Genomic DNA, 9,995 nt, shown 5'->3' on the forward strand with positions numbered 1-9,995 from the left:
TTCTACATCAACATCATCGCCTCTCCAATGACTCGTGAGTAGTCTACTTCAGACCTACGGGTCCGTAGTTAGTAGCTAGATGGCTTCTTCTCTCTCTTGGATCTTCAATACAAAGTTCTCCATGATCTTCATGGAGATCTATCCGATGTAATCCTCTTTGGCAGTGTGTTTGTCGAGATTCGATGAATTGTGGATTGGTGATTAGATTAGCTATGAATTATATTTGAGGCTTTGTTGATTTCTTATATGCATGATTTGATATCCTTGTAAGTCTCTCCGAGTCTTGGGTTTTGTTTGGCCAACTAGATCTATGATTCTTGCAATGGAAGAAGTGCTTGGTTTTGGGTTCATACCGTGCGGTGACCTTTCCCAGTGAAAGAAGGGGCAGCAAGGCACGCATCATGTTGTTGCCATCAAGGGTAACAAGATGGGATTTTATCGTAGATATGAGATTGTCCATCTACATCATGTCATCTTTCTTAAGGCGCTACTCTATTCTTTTGGACTTAATACACTAGATGCATGCTGGATAGCGGTCGACGTGTGGAGTAATAGTAGTAGATGCAGAAATTATCGGTCTACTTGTTTTGGACGTGATGCCTATAGATATAATCATTGCCTTAGATAACGTCACGACTTTGCGCGGTTCTATCAATTGCTCGACGGTAATTCGTTCACCCACCATCTACTTGCTTTCATGGGAGAAGCCACTAGTGAACACTACAGCCCCCGGGTCTATTCACAACTATCGTTTCCACTTTCACGTTTATTTTGCTTTGTTTACTCTTTGCTTTCAGTTCTCACTTTGCAAACAATCTATAAGGGATTGACAACCCCTTTATAGCGTTGGGTGCAAGCTCTTTCTGTTTGTGCACATACTTGAACTCTCCTCCTACTGGATTGATACCTTGGTTGTCAAACTGAGGGAAATACTTACCGCCGCTGTGCTACATCACCCTTTCCTCTTCAAGGGAACACCAACACAATGCTCCAAGGCCGCGGGGAAATCCTTTGCATATTTGCTAAGGAAGTCCCTATAGGCGTAGCCGTAGCAGCAGGATTCCTGGCGCCGTTGCCAGGGAAGGTCTATTGTCGTAGTAGCACCGACCAATTATTCTCTTAAGATGGCTAGATTTCGGCTTCACCTAATCTGAGGTACTGACCCGGATGACCTATAAGTAACAATCACACAGGTGCTCCCTTTACCCCCCCCCCCCAGCCAAACAATCGGGATCGCAGGGGTCAGCACAGGAGCTAGGCAACCCATTTTGGCAAAAATCTTAGTTCAAATTGATGCATATTTTTGTCTTTATAACGATGATTATGGAAGGCAGCACTCGCATACAGAATACAAATGCTTTAACGCTATATGTTATTTTGACTCCTTTGTGACCATTTATCATTTGAAAGTGGCCCTTCGTTGGCTTCTACCCCTTTGAAGATGCTATGCAGGGTGTTTCCGTAGTAACAAGACAACCCTTAGTCGATGTCTTGGTGCCCAGAGGCGGTTGTGTTAGCAGAAACGAGGCAATCAGATATCTAGACTTTATATCTTTCACTTAGTCATAGGATCCTAAAGTTTGGGAGGCTAGTTACTAGCCCCCGGTTAGAGTTCGGCGTCAGTCGAGGTCAAGCCATTAACACTCCGGCCAAATTTATGAAAGGCCCATGGGGTAACCTCCATCGGTCTATAGTTTGACAGAGTCATCGGGCCGCTGACCAGTTTGCGCTCATTGTGACAGTTAGTTTTTGGCTTTCTCCACTATGGTACTTTACCAGTTAAATCAGAAGTACAATCGCAGTGGTTCTCCCTTTGCACACCTAGCCGAACAAATTGGAACATAGGAGGCAATCACAGGAGCAAGGCAACCCAACTATTGACCGAAGACACAATTCTAAATTGATGCATATAAGGCAATATCCGAGAATGTTTTGTCGAGGATTGCTTGAAGTACCTTGGTTTTTGGTGGGTTTGGCTCTAGTCGGAGCCCCCGTTGATATTGCCGATACTTGGCATCTTATGTCGTACTACGAGAGCTATGCTGGAGACACACAGTATCCCTCGAGACTGAGGTTGGGTGTGGCCGACCAACCTAAGGATCGGATCTCCTCGGGAACTAGTCTAGATGTCATGTGCATTTCATCAACTCCGAGGTGTAAGTCAGCAGGAAAGATACCGAGCTGTGGGTTAGCAAAGATCTCCCGAGCATAAATATTATGCAGGGAACCTCGATCATGAGGGTGTCCCGCCTCATAAAGGAAAAACCTACAAATAGCTTAAAAGTGTCATAAGCTCGAAAAGCCAAACAATTTATGTAAAAACTTTGACGTTCGAACTAAATCAAGTGTTTTGGTGCCAATAAAAAATTGGTCTTAAAATTAACAAATGCTTCGTTCGTGCTTTAACATGATACATCCGATCTCCACACTCCAGGCGGGTTAGCCTTTGGCTTCAACGTCCATTTCCCGAAGGCGGAGTGTCTCTCCGATGCCTGTTTAGCGAACTAAACTCAAGCATCTTAATAAAGAAACGAGGCTATATATTCGGCCAATAACCATACACTAGTGATGAAGAAAGGAGTAATAGAAAAGGACTTTGCAACGACCAATGAGAAAACACATTTATTATAAAACGGCTCATACAAATTTAAGAGCCCCGGGTTAAATCGGGTAAAGAAAATTTTAACAAATAAATTTTTTATCAAACAACTTATTTTTGTTTAACAAAAAATAATAATGTTCGGTTGAACAGAACAAAAAGTAAATTTCAAAAAGAGCGGAGCACCACTACAAGAAATATGTTAACTAGTGACCTTCTGGCAGTGACCCTAGCAGAAATGGTCCTAAATCTACGACCATTTGAGACCAATTGGTCATAAGCTATTGGGGGGCTCCAAACGCTAAACCATAACGACCAATTTCAGTTATAAATGTCGTAATTCCCTTATATGAAATGGTCGTAAGGCAGACAACCCTTGCTCGAGCCTCATTTCTACCCTATTATGATGGATATAAATGGTCATAGGCTTGTAAAATTGTGGTGCATTGCCATGACTATGCGCCACCTCATCAATTTTGCCTATGTGTCATCCATATGTCAATTTTTTCCCTAGGTTGTGAAGCAACCTACATTTCTGTCATTCTGAAAATTCCCCAAAAATTCACATAATAGTTTTGGATCATATATTCTTAAACTATGTCAAAACCCTTCCTTCCCTAGTTCAAAACAAATTCAGCAATATTCATTTTCCTATTCTGTTCAGAATAGCACTTTGTGAAGGAAGTGCTATTTATATTTTCATAATTGCGCTCAAAAAATTTGGGCACTCTTTCCTATCCAAATCATTGCCTCATGAAAAAAATTCATCTCCATTTTAATTCTCAGCAAATTTCCAAAGTTTTTGTTCAGCTAGAAGCTTTGTGGAGGAAGAACTAGCTAGTAATATCCTAATGAGTTGAATTTTTCCATATCTTATATATGCCAAAATCATAGCTCTTCACAAAATTTGAGCCCCATCTAACAATCCATGTGAGCTCACCATCAAATCTTTGTTTCTGGTAATATTTTTAGTTTTTGAAGAAACTACATTTATATTGATTTATAATTAATGAAACTTTACCAGGACATGACCCTGACCATGTAAACTCCCTCCATCGAATTTTAGCTCATTTAATTTAGCAAATTTCCTTAGTATTTTTTCCAATGTTCTCTTCAGTGGAGAGCATTATGAAGGAAGTACCATTTTTATTTATTCAAATGGTATAAAATTATTATAGTGCCCTCATATGCCCAAATTAACTTCAATTTCTATTTTTTGTCCAGATTGGCACATTGCAAAGCAAGTGCTATCTAGACCCCTCCTATTGCACGCAAACTTTTTTGGCAATCTTCCATATCCATATAATTGACACATGCCAATATTCATCTCTATTTTCTTATTAAATATTCCTCCACAAATTTCCAAACTTTCTACCAAGAGAGAAGCTTTGTGAAGGAAGTACTGGCTAGGATTATCCAAATGATCTAAGACTTTTCCAAATATTCCATATGCACAAATCATCACTCTCCACAGAATTTGAGCTCTATCCAGCAATCCATGTGAGCTCATCATCCAATTTTTTATTTTGGTCATATTTTTTGTCTATGAAGAAAATATATTTTATATTACTTATTTATTTCTAACAATTTACCATGGCATATTCCTACCTGTATAACTTACGATTGGGGAACGTTGCATGGGAAACAAAAATTATCCTACGCACACGAAGACCTATCATGGTGATGATCATCTACGAGAGGGATATCAAATCTACATACCCTTGTAGATCGCTAAGCAGAAGTGTATATAATGCGGTTGATGTAGTGGAACATCTTTGCGATCCAAATCGTAGCCCGTCCCGCGATCTCATCATGATACGTCCCGTGATCCCATCCCAATCTAGTGCAGAACGGACGACACCTCTGCGTTTAGCACACGTACAGCTCGATGACGATCCCCGCCTTCTTGTCCAGCAAGAGGAGTGGAGAGGTAGATGAATTCTCCGGCAGCGTGCCAGCGTGCCGGTGATGGTGGTGGATCTATTCCAGCACGGCTGAAAACCGATCTAGAGGAAGAACTACGATCTAGAGGAGAGGGTAGCACGTGGCTGAAAATTCTGTACAAAAATCCTAAAAACCTCTAGTATATATAGGAGGAAAGAGGGAGGAGGCTTTCCCACCAAGGGAAGCCTCCCTTGGCTCGGCTAAAGCAAGGAGGGAAGAATCCTCCTTCAATTCCACTTGGAGGAGGACTCCTCTCCCACTTTTCCGCCTCTTTTGGATTTTCCACCTTTTTCCTCATGGGCCTTCTTGTTGGAAATATGTCCTAGAGGCAATGATAAATAGTTATTATTATATTTCCTGTTACAAGATAATCGTTTATTATCCATGCTATAATTGTATTGAATGAAAACATAGATACATGTGTGGATACATAGACAAAACAATGTCCCTAGCAAGCCTCTAGTTGGCTAGCCAGTTGATCAAGGATAGTCAAGGTTTTCTGACTATAGGCAAGTGTTGTCACTTGATAACTGGATCACATCATTAGGAGAATCATGTGATGGACTAGACCCAAACTATGAATGTAGCATATTGATCGTGTCATTTTGTTGCTATTGTTTTCTGCGTGTCAAGTATTTATTCCTATGACCATGAGATCATATAACTCACTGGCACCGGAGGAATACCTTGTGTGTATCAAACGTCTCACCATAACTGGGTGACTATAAAGGTGCTCTACAGGTATCTCCAAAGGTGTACATTGAGTTAGTATGGATCAAGACTGGGATTTGTCACTCCGTGTGACGGAGAGGTATCTCGGGGCCCACTCGGTAATACAACATCACACACAAGCCTTGCAAGCAATGTGACTAAATGTAAGTCACAGGGTCTTGTATTACGGAACAAGTAAAGAGACTTGCTGGTAACGAGATTGAAATAGGTATGCGGATACCGACGATCGAATCTCGGGCAAGTAACATACCGAAGGACAAAGGGAATGACATACGGGATTATGGGCATCCAGGTCCCGCTATTGGATATTGACCGAGGAGTGTCTCAGGTCATGTCTCCATAGTTCTCGAACCCACACGGTCTGCACACTTAAGGTTCGATGATGTTTTAGTATAGTAGAGTTATATGTGTGGTTACCGGATATTGTTTGGAGTCCCGGATGAGAATACGGACGTCATGAGGGTTTCTGAAATGGTCCGGAAACGAAGATTGATATATAGGATGGTTTCATTTGGTCACCGAAAAGTTTCGGGCAATTCCTACAGTGTACCGGGAGTGACGAATGGGTTCCGGGTGTTTACCGGGAGGGACCCACCCACCCGGGAGTGAGCGTGCTACCTCTTGAGCTTGCGTTGGTTTTTCCCTTGAAGAGGAAAGGGTGATGCAGCACAGTAGCAGTAAGTATTTCCCTTAGTTTGAGAACCAAGGTATCAATCCAGTAGGAGTATCAAGCCAAGTCTCCAAAGTACCTGCGCAAAAACAGCAAACTTGCACCCAACGCTACAAAGGGGTTGTCAATCCCTTCATTATTGATTGCAAGGTGAGATCTGAAGGCGGAAAGTGCAACAAAGTAAAAGTGTAGGGCTGAAAATATGATGTGAAGTAGACCCGGGGGCCATAGTGTTCACTAGAGGCTTCTCTCATGATAGCAAATATTACGGTGGGTGAACGAATTACTGTCGAGCAATTAATAGTACCGCGCAAAGTCATGACGATATCTAAGGCAATGATCATACATATAGGCATCACGTCTGAGACAAGTATATCGATACTTTCTGCATCTACTACTATTAATCCACACATCGACCGCTATCCAGCATGCATCTAGTGTATTGAGTTCATAACAAACAGAGTAACGCCTTAAGCAAGATGATATGATGTAGAGGGATAAATTCTTGCAATAGATATAAACCCCATCTTTTTACCCTTGATGGCAACAACATGATGCGTGCCTCGCTACCCCTTCTGTCACTGGGTGAGGTCACCGCACGGTATGAACCCAAAACCAAGCACTTCTCCCATTGCAAGAATTATAGATCAATTTGGCCAAACGAAACCCACAACTCGAAGAAAATTACAAGGATATGAAATCATGCATATAAGAGATCAGAAGAAACTCAAATAAGATTCATAGATAATCTGATCATAAATCCACAATTCATCGGATCTCGACAAACACACCGCAAAAGAAGATTACATCAGATAGATCTCCATGAAGATCATGGAGAACTTTGTATTGAAGATCCAAGAGAGAGAAGAAGCCATCTAGCTACTAGCTATGGACCCGAAGGTCTATGGTGAACTACTCACGCATCATCGGAGAGGCAATGGTGTTGATGAAGAAGCCCTTCGTGTCCGAATCCCCCCTCCGGCAGGGCACCAGAACGTGCCCCAGATGGGATCTTGCGGAGACAGAAGCTTGCGGCGGCAGAAGAGTATTTTCGTGGCTCTCTCCCGTGGTTTCAGATTTTTCGAGGATTTATAGGCGGAAGAAGTAGGGCAAAGGAGCCACAGGGGGGGCCACAAGCCTGCTAGGTGCCCCCAGGCCGCGGCTAGGGGGCTTGTGGCCTCCCCTGGTGCCTTTTGCCTTGGTTATCAAGCTCACTGTGTATCTTCTGCTCTGGAAAAATCTTTTCAGAGGTTTTATTCTCCTCTGAAAAAGGTCAAAAACACGGAAAAAAACAGGAACTGACACTTGGCACTGAGTTCATAAGTTAGTCCCGAAAAAGATATAAAATGCATACAAAACATCCAAAGTTTGACAAGATAATAGCATGGAACCATCAAAAATTATAGATACGTCGGAGACTCTCAAACATGAAGAACATGGTGCTATTGTGAAGCACAAGTGTGGAAAAAGATAGTAGAATTGTCCCTTCTCTCTTTTTCTCTTTTTTTTTGTTTTTTTGTTTTTTTTTGTTTTGGGCTCTTTGGCCTCTTTCCATATTTTTTTTGTGGGCAACTTTGGCCTCTTTTTTTTTATTTCCTCACATGGGACAATGCTCTAATAATGATGCTCATCACACTTTTATTTACTCACAGCTCAATGCTTAGAACAATGGTGACTCTTATAGGAAATGCCTCCTGCAGTGTACCGGGATGTGCAACGATCTAGCTTGGCGTATGACGTTGAAACATCTCGCTAGCTATGTTACAATCATGCAATGGCAATATTAAGTGACGGCACAAGTCATGAGACGAAACGGTGGGAGTTGCATGGCAATATATCTCCGAATGGCTATGAAAAGGCCATGATAGGTAGGTATGGTGGCTATTTTGAGGAAGGTCTATGGTGGTTTTGTGTACCGGCGAAAGTTGCGCGGCACTAGAGAGGCTAGCAATGGTGGAAGGTGAAAGTGCATCTATACCATGGACTCACATTAGTCATGAAGAACTCATATACTTATTGCGAAAGTTTTTATTAGTAATCAAAACAAAGTGCTAAACGCATACTCCTAGGGAAAGGCTTGGTAGGTGTTAACCATCACGCGATCCCGACCGCAACACAAAGGATGACAATCAATAAATCAATTATGCTCTGACTTCCTAACATAGCGGTTCACCATACGTGCATGTTACGGGAATCACTAACTTCAACACAAGTATTTCTAGATTCACAACACCCTACTAACATGACTCTTAATATTACCAAATCCATGTCTCAAAACTAATCGAGAGGAATCAAACTTCTCTTTCTAATCAATGCACAAGAATATGGAAGTTTTATTGTATCCTCTTTGGATGCCTATCATCTTTAGGACTACTTTCATAGCACAAGCCAACTACCAAGTTACTTAGAGAGAGCACTCTCAAAAAGATATAAGTGAAGATCAAGAGTTATTATTTCTCCAAAATATGACACCGCCGTTCTCTAAAAGATATAAGTGAAGCACTTAGAGCAAAGTTATCCAGCTCAAAAGATATAAGTGAAGCATATGTGAGCTAAATTGCCCAACTCAAAAGATATAAGCGAAGATCAATGAGTATTCTAGCAAATTCACGATGAGTGCATGTCTCTCTCAAAAGGTGTGCAGAAAGGATGATTGTGACACAACAAAAAGAAAAGACTCATATAATACATGACGCTCCAAGCAAAATACATATCATATGGTGAATAAAAATATAGCTCCAAGTAATGTTACCGATGGATTGAAGACGAAAGAGGGGATGCCTTCCCGGGGCATCCCCAAGCTTAGGCTTTTTGGTGTCCCTGAATTTGGATTGGGATGCCTTGGGCATCCCCAAGCTTGAGCTCTTTCCACTCTTTATCCCATTGTCCATGAGAACATCGCCCAAAACTTGAAAACTTCACAACACAAAACTTAAACAAAAACTCGTGATATCATTAGCACAAGAAAACAAACTACCACCTCTTTAGGTACTGTAGCAAACTTGATTTATATTTATGTTGGTGTTAGATTACTATATTCTCACTTTTCCATGGCTAGTACCCCCCGATACTATCCATAGTTTCATCAAAATAAGCAATCAACACAACAAAAACAGAATCTGTCAAAAACAGACCAGACTGTAGAAATCTATATACTTCGTATACTTCTGTATCTCAAAAATTCTGACAAAGTACTACAATTTGGGCAATTGCCATATCAACCAGCAGCAAAAACAATAAACACAAAATCTCTTTTTGTATAAAAATGAAAAATAATTTCGTGAGCGAAAAGTTTCTGTCTTTTTCCAGCATGATCAAACAACCATCACCAAAACTAGTCATAAAGGTTTTAATTGGCTCAAACACAAAAAGGAACACAAAAAACACAATCATAACAGAATTATGATGGTGTGGACGCAACAAAACAGAAAGCAAAAATCAAAGATAAATTCATTGGGTTGCCTCCCAACAAGCGTTATTGTTTAACGCCCTTAGCTAGGCATAAGGCGAAAGAATCACGTATCGTCGTCTTTGGTACTCAAACCATAAGTAGCCCTCATCATGGATTCATAAGGCAATATTATTTTATTTCTGGGAAAATGTTCCATGCCCTTTTTTAATGGAAATTGAAATCTAATATTCCCTTCCTTCATATCGATGACAACACCAATAGTCCTTAGGAAAGGTCTACCAAGAATGATAGGACATGTCGGATTGCAATCAATATCAAGCACAATTAAATCTACGGGTACATAGTTCCTATTTGCAATAATAAGAACATAATTGATCCTTCCCATAGGTTTATTAACATTAGAATCCGCAAGATCCAAATTAAGAGAGCACTCATCAATCTCATTCAAGCCTGGAACATCACATAAAGACTTTGGAATCACGGAAACACTAGCACCCAAATCACACAAAGCATTGCATTCATAGTTTTTGATCTTGATTTTGATAGTAGGTTCCCACTCATCATGAAGTTTTCTAGGAATAGAAACTTCCAATTCAAGTTTCTCTTCAAGAGATTTCATCATAGCATCGACGATATGA

This window comes from Hordeum vulgare, chromosome 1H, assembly GCF_904849725.1.
Source record: "Hordeum vulgare subsp. vulgare chromosome 1H, MorexV3_pseudomolecules_assembly, whole genome shotgun sequence".
NCBI classification, from domain to species: Eukaryota; Viridiplantae; Streptophyta; class Magnoliopsida; order Poales; family Poaceae; genus Hordeum; species Hordeum vulgare.